At 43.6% G+C, this 13,145-nt stretch overlaps 1 protein-coding gene across 4 annotated transcripts in view; it reads right to left on the bottom strand.

Moving 5' to 3' along the window:
- RPTOR (regulatory associated protein of MTOR complex 1) overlaps positions 1 to 13,145 on the bottom strand; it is a 510,229-nt gene that overhangs the window by 480,526 nt on the left and 16,558 nt on the right. The window lies entirely within an intron of this gene.

Below are 13,145 nucleotides of genomic sequence, written 5' to 3'. Positions count from 1 at the left end.
TATGCCAACTCTGCATGGAGGCTGCAGGGAACAGTGCTGCAGCCCCACACAGCTGTTTATAGAAAGCGGGCGCCGCCTGCAGAAAAGCAGTGGAGCAGCATGGTGGGGACGAGCAGGTAGGAAGCTCCTTACATGCTTTTTAAAAGAACCGCTCCCGACCCACCCGATCTATCTGGTTTGAACGCCCAAGGCAGTTCAGCACTTCCCAGAGAAGCCACCAAGCCAAACTGGCTCGTGTACTTCCCAACTTGGCTCTGCAACTGAAACTCAGCACTAGTTTGGAGAGATCAAACAAAAGAGAAAGTCGTCTAGCTGCAGCGGATTCCATGCTGGACTTGGGCTTTAGATATCTGAACTCTAGTCCCTGTTCAGCTGTCAAGCTTGCTGGAAAGCCTTGAACAAGTCAGTCTCTCTCTGCCATTTCTACAAAATTGCTTCCCTAGAACTTGAAAACAATACAAATTGTCTCCAGATCAGCAGCCCTAGTCCTTCTCAAGGTGGATCTCCTCTAGCTCTTGTCTCACCTTGGTTTCCCAAGTAGTAATAAACAAAATATGCAGCCTCTGCTTGTCCATTCTGTTTAATCATGCACAGAACTTGAGACCAAAGTAGACATTTGTTGACTTCCAAGTAACAAGACTAAGGTGTTCGCTAAACAGGGTTGGCTCAGCATCCCACTCTCTGACCCCATCAAGCAATAAACAACAAAAGTCTTCCCTCCATTTATCATTTATCATTTATAATCTCAACTACATTGGACAAATTTTACTGAAACAAAGGCAGCTTGTTGCAGGGTATCCAATCCTATCCTCTGCCTGAGAATTCCCTTAAACATTTTCAAACATATAAAAGACACACACTATACAATTGCAAAATCAAATACCACATGATTGTGTCTGTATATATGTATATGTATATATAAAACCACTGTTATGAGGTCTCAATTTGGGACTCCCTGCATACCCACGGCACCCCTACAAAAGATTGGCATAGTTTGACATGTGTCTGAGAGCAAGAGTCTGGGGAAAGACCAGTGTTTAGCACTGAAGCCAAAAAGTAGCTTAAGGAAACAGGTACTGAAGGAAGTATGGCAATCGCTTCCTATCTTCAAGAGAGTCTGTAAAAGGCACCCCAAAACAACATTTCCATATAGCAACTCTAAGGCATGCCAGAGACAGGCAGAGCAAGTCTCCATAGTCTTCCTCCCCGCTCCTCCCCCCCTCCGCCCAACCCACCCAATACATTCTTGACATTCCTCCTTTAGGCATTAAAGTCATTGAGTCATCTTCTCAGGATGCTACAACTTTCCCAAACCAGTACTTTGTTATCTCAGTAAACCTCTCTCTTGGTCTAGCTCTTTTTAAATCCCATTTTACTATTGTTTCCCATGGGTAAATCAGTAACTCCAGGCAGTGGCACACCTAGGCAATTTTGGAGCCCAGACCTAAAGGCCTTTGGAGCCCACCATCCCTCAAGTTTATTTTGCCACCGCTGCAAAATAAGCTGCAATGCACTACAGTATTTCTTACACATAACATTTTGCATGAACAATCCTGCTACTTAAAATTAGCTAAATGCACTTTTTACACCAGATTATTCTCACAGAAAACTGGAAACTGAGAGAGAGAGAGAGAGAGAGAGAGAGAGAGAGAGAGAGAGAGAGAGAGAGAGAGAGAGAGATTGATTCTGACTAAGGTATTTCCCACTGACCTGCATGATGGGCAGTCCGGCCTGCCACTCTTGTCTCTTCCTCCCACTGTACAATCCTGGGATGGTGTAGATCCAAACTGCCCCTCAGTAAATACTTCTTTAAAATGCAATGAGGCAGCAGCTTGGGAATCTAGTTGTTAATGCCAATAGATCAGCAAGGTTGCACCCGTGGTGGCAGTGGGGCACAGTCGTATAGCCACTCCAACATGACCATAGCTTGGCCCAGATATGCTCACCACAGCCACTTCGGTTAGGCCTATAAACAAACTGTGCAATGCAGCTGATTTACACACAAAATATAAAGGTTTTAAACCAGGTTAGCTGTCATGGGTTCCTCCACAAAGAACCCTGGGAATTGAAGTTTTGTGTGTGTGTTGACAACTCTCTGATAAAGAGCCCAAGCTCCTCCTCACAGAACTACAACTCCCATTGTCACCGGGGAAGAGCAAATAACTGCTTAAGTCCCTTTAAGCCTGTAGTGTAGCATTGATATGCCCTCGAGTTACGCACTGGCAGCAGTAAGAGACATCTAAAGAGGTCTCTGATTTCATAGAAAAAAGGGAGCTAGCAGGGTTCCTTGCCATTTCCCCACTAGATGGCTCTGACTGAGGAAAAAACAGAGGGAATTACTCTCCACTTTATCGCCCCCACCCTCCACCTTTCTTTTCCCTCCAAACCAGGGATGATACCCTCGGCATAGCTGAGTAATGGAAGGCACCCCCCTCCCCCCAGCTTCCCTCATGCTTTTGGTTTTTCAGGACTTTTGCAGAGTTCAGGAGTTTAGCAAGCACAGAGCAGACACTCACACTCACACATAAACAAAACACACAAACAGACCTAGAGGTGATTCTCACAACAGCAGGAAAGTGGGAGAAGGGAGCTTAGCCCGCTTTCCTGCGGTTGTGTGCTGCAATGGGAGCTGTGCAGCTCCCGGCAGCAAACTGCAGTAAGTATCCCTCCCCTTAAATGAGGTTAGCAGAGCGAGCACTCCGCTAAACCCATTTGTCTGATCATGAGCTGCCGTGACGCGGCTCCGCACCATGGCAACTCACAAGGAGATCCCTGACTGGGAGGCTAACACAAGCCCCCCAGCCTCGGGGGCATCCTTGGACTTCCAGGGACCAGGTGGCCCCTGATCCCCGCCACCCCTACCGGCTCTGTGATAGATGGCTCCCTGCTCGACCCTGGCTAACTGGGCAAAGAGGCCATCTTATTTATTTGTTGTTTCTCTGTGTAAACCGCTTTGGAAACATTTGTTGAAAAGCTCCAGTTTTGTCATTAAAAAAGCCAGACTGTAATTTGCTAAAATGCATATTAACAAGATGCAACACTTCTGGGAGAATGTCCTTTGGACAGATGAGACAAAACTGGAGCTTTTGGGCAAGTCACATCAACTCTATGTCCACAGATGGAAAAATGAAGCTTTCAAAGAAAAGAACGCCATACCTGCTGTGAAACATGGAGGAGGCTCGGTTATGTTTTGGGGCTGCTTTGCTGCGTCTGGCACGTGGTGCCTTGAAATCTCAAGACTATCAAGACATTCTTGAGTGAAACGTACTACCCAGTGTCAGAAAGCTCTGTCTCAGTCGCAGGTCATGGATCCTCCAACAGGATAATGACCCAAAACACACAGCTGAAAGCACCCAAGAATGGCTAAGAACAAAACACTGGACTGTTCTGAAGTGGCCTTCTATGAGCCCTAATTTGAATCCTATCGAACATTTTATTTATTTGTTTGTTTGTTTGTTTATTAAAACATTTTTATACCGCCCAAAACTTACGTCTCTGGGCGGTTTACAACAGAATATCTATGGAAAGAACTGAAACATGCAGTCTGGAGAAGGCACCCTTTAAACCTGACACAGCTGGAGCAGTTTGCTCAGGAAAGAGTGGGCCAAACTACCTGTTGACAGGTGTAGACATCTCATGGACAGCTACAGGAATCGCTTGTTTGCAGTGATTGCCTCTAAAGGTTGTGCAACAAAATACTAGGTTAAGGGTCCCATCATTTTTGTCCATACCATTTTCATTTGTGTTATTATTTGAAATATTCTGTTGCATCAAAACTCTAAAGCAAAGTCTGATTTTTGTTAAATGCAGAACAAACAATGATGGATGACAATTACGTTTGTCAGTTTCAAGTTATTTCAGAGACAATTGAGGGTTCTTCTTTTTTCGTGGAGGGGTACCAACACATTTGTCCACGTGTGTAAATAGTTGTTGCCATTGTCTGTGGGGAGAGCCTCCTAGTCTCCACAAGGGCACTCCATTTTCTACATGCACACAAAACTCTTCCCCCTTCTCTTCCTTGAAGAAATTGCAATCCAAGCTCTTTGGTGCAGAGAGCACCTGGCTGCTCCCGCTTTCAACTCCAGGCTGCAACCCTGCTCCCTGATTCACAGCACACTCCACTTCCTCCCTGCCTAGCTGACTCGTGCGATGCCCATGCATGCATGCATGCATCACGTACTTCCCCCATTCGCACTGTGCAGGCACGCTGCAGCCCTTGCCTGCTATAGCCCAGTGGCAGAGAAGCAACCTGGACTACTTGGCTGGCTCCTGCTCTCACTACCACCCCTGCAAGGCTGGGCCCACCACAGTCAGCCGTGGAGGCAGCAAACTGGTTGAACTCCACCCATGGCCTTCGCTGTACATGGCCACCCGCCAGCTGCAGCGGCGCCACCATTCGGAGGTGCCCCCGGTGGGTCTTGGTGCTCTGTGCACATGGCCACCCGCTGGCTGAGGCAGCACAGCACGGGCCGGCACCACTGCCACAGGGGAACATGTCCTGGCTCCCAGGGGGACCTTTGGAGGGCCCCCTCTCCCGGACAACCAGACCTCAGACCGAAGGTCCAGTCCAAAGAGCACCCCTGACTCCAGGTAATCAGTAACACTTGAGAACAGAATTAGTGGTCTTTTAACCTTATAAAGTGCCCCTTAAGCCCCTTCTAAGGCATGCAGTCTTTGGGTCACATTCTAGACTGTCAGCCTCTCTGTTCCATCATCATACTCCACCTAGTATATTAAAACCAAAACTCTATTTCAACAGTCAAAATAAATAACAAAGTACAACTACTGAGTGATATCCTAGGGAGGGCAGGGGGAAGCTTAGACCACTATACCGGATTGTGTTTGTTAAATCATCTTGCTAAACCAAGGCCTTTTATGAGTTCAGACAGCCTTGGAGAACATAGTTAGAAAATATTAGCACATTACAGTTAATAACTATATATTGAGAAACTGCTACTGAAAAGCCTGCAAGAAAATAAAAGAACCCTGCCTGCCTGCCTGCCCATGACAGATTCTCTTATTAGAACAGGACACACACAAATAATTCTTCCAAGAGAAAGTATGCTGCCAAATAATCTTTTCTCCCACCCCATTTTATTTACTACTTCCCCTTTGTGGCCCAACACTACCTTATTTTTCAATATTTCATTTGAAGTGCCTGATCTGTGACCAGCATTGTGCATGCCAATATTTATTCTCTATTCTTGAGTTCCATGTGTTTTAAAAGAACATTTTTCCTTGAAAACTGACACCAAACTGGCAAGGATAAGCAATAGTCTAGCTGGCCCTGAAGACTAATGCAGTTGCTTCCCTTCTGTGCTCTCCCCACAGAAAGGGAAAATGTGCATGCTACCCTAACACTATAGCTATTTGACTCCCCTTATAAAAAATTGTTCTGTTTCAATATAAACTACTCTCTTCATATATCTTTCCCCCTGACCCCACTTTTTCTAAAGTGTTGAAAGATAATAATTTCAAGGAAACAAGATGAGGCAACAAGAAAGCTGTTACCTAAGCAGTTTTTTTAGATATATTAGCCTTGATAAGATATATTGCTACTAACAAAATGACTCAAGTTCTGACATAATTTAGAAGCACAATGCATGTTCAGAAACACATTCAGATGGATAAAACCAATAGAAGGTTCTTACGTTTTTGTTTTAAAATAAAGCATACAAAATTGAGCAGGAAGAACTGTCAGGGTTAAGAACCTGCATTTTTTTTCATGTGAAGTCTCAAGGTCAAAATTAGGGAAAGGGACTATGGCTCAATGATAAGAACACATGCTTTGTATACAGAAAGTTTCCAGTTTAATCTGTGGTATCTCCAAATAACACAGTACTGAGAATGACCCCCATCTGAAATCATAGAGAACTGTTGCCAACCAACAATATGATTTGACCTGGCATAAGGCAGATTCATAAGTCTGTATAGTTATTCAATTCCAGGATTAAATTATTCCAAGCCCCAGATCATTTAATACAATTCCATCTATAGCAAGTATTATTTGCATGCACATGGATTTCTAAATAAAACCCATGCCATGAGCAACATTTTGCATGGAAATCACAAGTGGCACAGGCAGCAGCAATATAAAGAGCAATGTGCTATACCTGGATGGAAGCTGGAGAATCAACAGTCCTGGCTAGAGCATACAAGCCCTGCTTCTCTAGCAATACACTACTACTCGCTTCATTGTTCAGTAGACCAGAGGCAAAATAACTTCATAGTACTGCAGAAATGGAATGTGTATTGCAGTGTGCACCAGAGAGACATAATTCCACACTTTAGACACAATTTGTGGCCATCATTGATTTAGTTGGCCATCATTGATTTAGTTGGGGTACTTCAGTCACCTGGCCCACTATAGTCTGGATACCTTTGGGGTTGGGAACAGAATCAGTATTGCATGACATCAGAAGGAAGATCTGGACAGCCTTTTGGCTCCTTTCAACACTGTGTACATCATCAAAAGTCATCCATTTATTCAATAGCATTTTTAATAAAACAGTTGCACAATTAAGCTCCAAAACGGCTGGTTGAGACAAGGAAGTCAAGAACTGAATACTAAACCAGTACAGATCTAATAGTAGTAGTAAACAAGAATTATATTTTATAACCAATTTTCACTGGCATATTGCTTTTTTTTTTTTTAATGTGAAGAGCCAGCCAAAAACACAGATATCAAATGGATCTTAACATTCTTCTAGAACATCAGTCTCTGTTATTTCAATTTTGTCTGCAGAAAAGACTATGTGACCCCTAAATCCTCTGTGGTAAATACATTATTATTTTTCATTTCTAAGATTCTCTCAACTGCATCCTTTTCTTCCCTAATTTTTCTCTTTAAGCCCTTGTGATCAAGCAAATCTAGACTTCCTGGCTACCTCCAAAATTTGTTTTGTGTTTTTTTCATTTTCTCTTTAGCCATCTGTTCTTCAAGTTCCATTTTGTTTTTTTCTGGTTTATTTCTCACATACTGCTTGCTCTAATTTGTACTCCTTTTCTTTTTAGCAAGTCATTAATTTTCTATTTTATTTCTTACATGTCTTTTCAATGATCTGATAAGCTGTTTAAAGATGTATTGCAATCACTGCCTAATTAGTCCACAAATACAAGAGAGAGAGAAAGAAATCTTTAAAAGAAAAAGACAAAGCTTCCAAGAGGAAGAGAGGGCATAGTGGTGCTTTGTCTAACATTTCTTCTATCTGTAACAGAGTGGCTGATACCCACACACACTCTGCTCAGAAATTCCTGCTTGTGTCAGTCAGTGCCTACTAGACAAGTTCTTAAATCTAATTTACTAAAATTGCTTTTAAAAAGAATTTATCATCACAGGTACTTTAATTTATCTGAATTTGCCATTATTTCAGCATGCCTAGAAGCATGCTGTTCATATTATCATTCGGGGGGGGGGGGACTATAACTTCCCTAAGGCCAACGCTTTCTAGTTCCCCAATTCAGCCACAATAACTCCCTACAAAGACACCTGATAGTTTTCTACTTGGTGCATCACAATCCGTTATAGTTGTTTACTTTAATGTTATATACTATAGCAGGGCTTGGAAACTTTACACATTAGTACAACTCACCCCCTATTTGTGAGTGGACCCTGTTGCTAGCAGTGCTTTTCTGCAAGCTTCAGAAACCTCTCTTATTATGTTTGAGACTGCAGGTGTATGGGTCTGACTTTTGACATGCTCAGGAGCCTTACAGCATCGTGAATCCTCCATTTACTGGCATACTGAAAAACAGTCACTAAGCAGTGGGGACAGTTACCCCCAGATTTAGCAGCTGCCAAGGCCAAACTGAAAGGGAATTAACCTTGTGCCTTCCCCATGCTTTGATACCCAAGAAGACTCATGAAGTTAACTCAGCTAGAGTGGGCGATATGAACTCAGTTATGTACCCATTAAAACACAGATTAGTTTACTAGGTGTTTCAAACCGAAAGAAGTTCATATGTTTGCATGTGCAATTGCTCTATTTGCATTAATCTGTTCATGCATTGTGTTGTAGTGCAGCATGACAAACAATGGGATCTTTTTGAGATTCCCCAGAACTGCCCTACTCAAGAAAGGGCAATTTGAATGTCTGCTCAGGACAGGATTTGGTTGTTATCTGCCCCTCGATTCTTGAGCCAGTGTGCTCCTCTTGGTTTCCAGTGCTCCTCACTTGGTTTCTGTATTTTGGAGTCACCCATTACTTGGATGCTGCAGTGGACACTTGCTATACCACTTAGTGGTGTTTGGCTCGACAGGCCACGCTTGCTTCCAGGCCCTAGATCAGTTCCCTTGCCGGATACAATCTGCACAACACTCCTTGCCACCACCTGGAGCTGGCTTCGCAAGAACAGATGCCCTTTGGATCTATCTCTACTACCTAACTCCCTTAGGAACATAGGAAGCGGCCATATACTGAGTCAGACTAGGTCCATCTAGCTCATCATTGTCTACACAGACTGGCAGTGGCTTCTCCAAGGTTGCAGGCAGGAATCTCTCTCAGCCCTATCTTGGAGATGCCATGGAGGAAACTTGGAACCTAGATGCTCTTCCCAGAGCAGCTCCATCCCCTAAGGGGAATATCTTACAGTGCTCACACTTCTAGTCTCCCATTCATATGCAACCAGGGTGGTCACTGCTTAGCTAAGGGGACAAGTCATGCTTGCTACCACAAGACCAGCTCTCCTCTCTTTGATTCTTCACTGCTGCTTGCTGTTCCCTGATCCATCCCAGAGGAAAGAGGTCCTTCGGTTGCTCCCGAGCTACAAGGATCCACTTGCTACTGAAGGAAGAAAAGAGGTTGTATGATAATTGCGGGCGCCCCAACCTGGGCTCCCTCTATCTCTCTCATAATCTGTTTCTCTGAGTCTCTGGTCAGTCTAGAAGCTATGTTAATTCAGACACTGAGCTAGATTTCCTCTTAGCTGTTGTATGGTTAATTCTGTAATGTATTTTAGTAATAGTATTGCTTTTAGTGACTCTTATTCTATTGTAACCCTCAACCTTCTGTTTTTGAACATTTCTCTCTCAGTCAGTCATTTTCCTGTAACCAACACTTTGCATTAAATTTATTCTGATGTGGAACTGCTCCACTCTGAGCAAATTTCCCCACACAAAGCACAAATGCAATATTGTGGTGTTCACCAATCACCCCAGAGCAGTTCCATTAACAACCCCATGCCCTTACATTTGAGAACCTTGCATCCTTGTTTCCAAGTAGACATTTTTGCTTGTGCTCTATAAATTTCACAGTTTTCACTCTAAAAGTGTGGAAATTGCAAGTTAAGATTCCCATCTTAACTTCCATACCAGAGGCGTTTGGATGGGCAGGTATATAAATATAATAAAATAAATATAAACTAGCTGACCCCGCACAGAGCATCTGTGCAGTCGTTCACTGAGTCTGTGGCATCCCCCCACCCGCTGCAACTCTCTCGCTCGCTCTCCCCCCTACACCTCTTTCCCCTCCACAACTCTCTCGCTCGCTCTTCCCCCTACTCCTCTCTTGCTCGCTCTCCCCACTGTCCTCTCTCTCTCTCTGTCCTCCATCTTTCTCTCTCTCTTTTCTCCTGTGATTCTCTCTCTCTCCTCAGTCTTTCTGTCTCTGTCTCGTAGTCCTTGCTTCCCCCTGCCCTGTCAGGCTTGTCACCCACTCGCCTGCCAGCCTCCGAACTCCCTGCCACTTCACGATGTGGCCAACCGACAGCTGCCCGCAGCCCCCAGAGCCAGCTGTCAAACTCTTTTTGGCTTTCTGGAGCGCCCGCCCACCAACCGTCCATAGCCAACAAACTCCCTGCCACTCCCAAAGTTGCCCCCAGCCTCCAAGCTCCCTCCCACTTCATGGCGCAGCACAACCGTCAGTCGCCTGCAGCCCCCAGAGCCAATTGTCCAGCTCCCAAAGCCACCCCCAAAGACAGATAAGCTGTACAGATTGTGTACAGTGTTGTATATTATGCTGCTTTAGAAATGACATTCACTGAACTTACACATTTATACACACCTTCTTACTTGTAAGTATACCCCATGCCCTTTTATGTGATTAAGTAGATCCACAACCTTTCTCCTGAAAAAATCTTGCATCCTTACTTGTGGGTACACCTTCCATTCTTACCTGCCAGTAGACCCCCAAACTTACTCATGAGCTGACCAGAACTTTCTCAGTGGTAGTTCCTCAACTTTACTTGTGAGCAGATATCACATCTATACCTGTGATTACACATCACATTCTTACTTGTGAGTAGACCATTAACTTTGCTCCTGAGTTGATCCTCAAACTCACTTGCAAGTAGATATTGCATTCTTGTTCATGGGTACCCTCACACCCTTATCAGTATACCTCACCCTTATTTGTGATTAGGTCTACTCTTAAGAAATGATGCAAAGTTCACTTCTGAGCAAACTTGCAGGTCTACTCACAAATAATATGCTCTACTGATGAATGAAGGTGGGCTTCACTGGTGAGTAAGGGTGCATCCCTACTCACAGGTAGACAGTCAGCCTTGCTCGTGAATAGCCTATTACCTAGAAAGAATGTAACATCTACTGGTGAATGTGAATGGAAGGTGTACTCACAACTAAGGATGCAAGGTTTTCTCAAGAGAAAGATTGTGGCTCTATTCACAAGTAAGGGCAAGGGGTATAAGTAAGGGTGAGGTCTACTCAGGTGTGGGTTCATGGAGTTTCATTTTCAGTTTATAAGGCACAGAAGTTAAGATGGGCACCTTAACTTGCAATTTCCACACTTTTCAGAGCAGAATGAAAATTGAAAGCATCAACTCTCATCTTAAAACCAAAGGTTTATGGAGGACTGAATGAACATCAGCCAGTCCAAACATAGAAGAGCTATCATGCTCCCACTGCAACTGAACAAATAATAGCGGAACACGTGGCTTCTCTTTATCCCTGCACTGACAATATCCCCAACATCTCCCTGATATGCCACCATGCCTAAATACTGTACAGAAACATGCATAGAACCTTTCCTCACACACATACACCCCTACTTAAATCCTGAAGCTGTCTTTGGAAGGAGAAGCAATGATTCTCCATAGCCTTTCCCAAATCAGATCCTGAAGTGGAATAACATTTATCATAAATTATTTGGTCACTCAATTTTAAATTACTCAATTCATTATTTACTACATTCATTCTTTATTTAGACATTTATACCCCACCTTTCTATGATAAATTACACTCAAAATGGTATTACCCCATTCCTTCCACTGATGTCTAGTGGCAACCCATTTTTAAACAACATAATCCATTTTGTAAAGCCCTGTTCTAACTGTGGATCAGTACCTAGTTTACAAAGAACAGCTGTTCCTTCTCAAAGGAGTGTGACTAGCCCTCGCTGGCTAAAGGACACTCAGTCTTGAGTGTGCTTTGATAACTCTTTGCCTTTTGTATGCTTATGACATTTCCTTAAGCTTAGAATTTTGCAGACCATAATACAGACCTTGACAAATTTTCTTTGGCTCTAGGAGGCAGCCCAACAATTTAGGAGTCAGATGGTCCTTTGCTCTACTGGACCCTCAACTTGCCCACAGCAATGCCCTCCACTCCATTTTTAAAAATTTATTTAACTAACGTATTTGTATATCATCCACTACCAAAGTTTCTAGGCAGTTTACAACAATAAAACAAGCCAAGAAATTTTAAACAATTAAAACATAAAAAGTTCAAATTAAAATTACTATCCATAAAAGTGCTAAAAAGATAAATAGTTTTGTGGGGAGGGGTGGATTCCCTTCCCATGGCATGTTCATCATATCTGACTGGTTCAGACAGGCAATGGACCAATGGAACCAAGAGGAGGATGAAGCAACCTGCCCTGCTTTGCTTGCTCATTCCTCTCGGTCACATTGGTTCATCACCAGGTTCACCAAGGTGAACTGGATCTGAAAATTGTCATGCCCTGCTATCTCCTAGAGGAGAGCTGGTCGTGGGGTAGCAAGCATGACTTGTCCCCCTGGCTAAGCAGGGTCCACCCTGGTTGCATATGAAAGGGAGATTAGAAGTGTGAGCACTGTAAGATATTCCCCTTAGGGGCTGGAACCACTCTGGGAAGAGCAGAATGTTCCAAGTTCCCACTGATATGTTTCCCAGACTATGGGAATCTATATCAGGCAGCAGCAATATAGGAAGATGCTGAAAGGCATCATCTCATACTGCACAGGATATGGCAATGGTAAACCCCTCCTGTATTCTACCAAAGAAAACCACATGGCTCTGTGGTCACCAGAAGTCAACACCGACTCGACAGCACAACTTTACAGAGGTATGTACAGAGCTTCAAGTTACCCCATAACTTTCCATCCCTACCAAAGATAATCTTTTCAGTTAACAAAGCAGTTCACTGGTTTCTCCATTTGCAACAGGTATTCCCTCAAAAAGCTAGAAGAAAATCTGTAAGACACCCAAATATCATTTTTTTTAAAATTCAGTATTGATAAACTGAAAGAGAGCATATAGTTTGAACAAAAGCTTTAAAATCATTAATAATTCACATGCTCTGGTAAGTAGTCCATAGTCATTTGCACCCTAGAAGAACACTTCTCACTATGGTGGCAGTGTGCACTAGATTCCAAGCTCAGCTCCTTAAGACTGGTTGTTTTTCTTTTTCTTTTTACATTCTGTGGATCTTCTCTTCCATGACATCCCATCACAGTCAGACAAGAGTAATAGGCTTCCTATTTCTCTGGCTTTATTTATTCAATAAAAGAAACAACTAAGCAACATTCAAGGACAGGTAATTATACAAACCTTGACCCTAATAAAGTTGCTAGATTTAATAATAAGGACCAGGGGCAGAGCCACCATTGGGCCAACGGGTTCAAAGAACCCAGACCGTGCCAAATCAGGGGCTGCGTAGTGATATACCCATGCAAACCATCCACATTGGGAGGGCAGTCTAACCTAAAACTAAGGCCTAGGGAACCACAGTACAGCCATCTAAATATGAAGTCCCATAACTCTCTATGCCTCTTCCACACTGGAAACTAAGGGGTTAATTCCCCCAGCCCTCTCTGCCCAGGGAGGTAGCCTTTACCTCTTAAGGAGTAAATCTGCTGCAGCTGTTGAGAGAAACATAGACAAGGGGCCCATATAACTCACTGACACCTCTAGGAAGATAAGGGAAGGGGCA

The sequence above is a fragment of the Hemicordylus capensis genome, chromosome 2 (genome assembly GCF_027244095.1).
Source record: "Hemicordylus capensis ecotype Gifberg chromosome 2, rHemCap1.1.pri, whole genome shotgun sequence".
Lineage (NCBI taxonomy): Eukaryota > Metazoa > Chordata > Lepidosauria > Squamata > Cordylidae > Hemicordylus > Hemicordylus capensis.
This window is presented reverse-complemented; position numbering and strand designations above follow the sequence as displayed.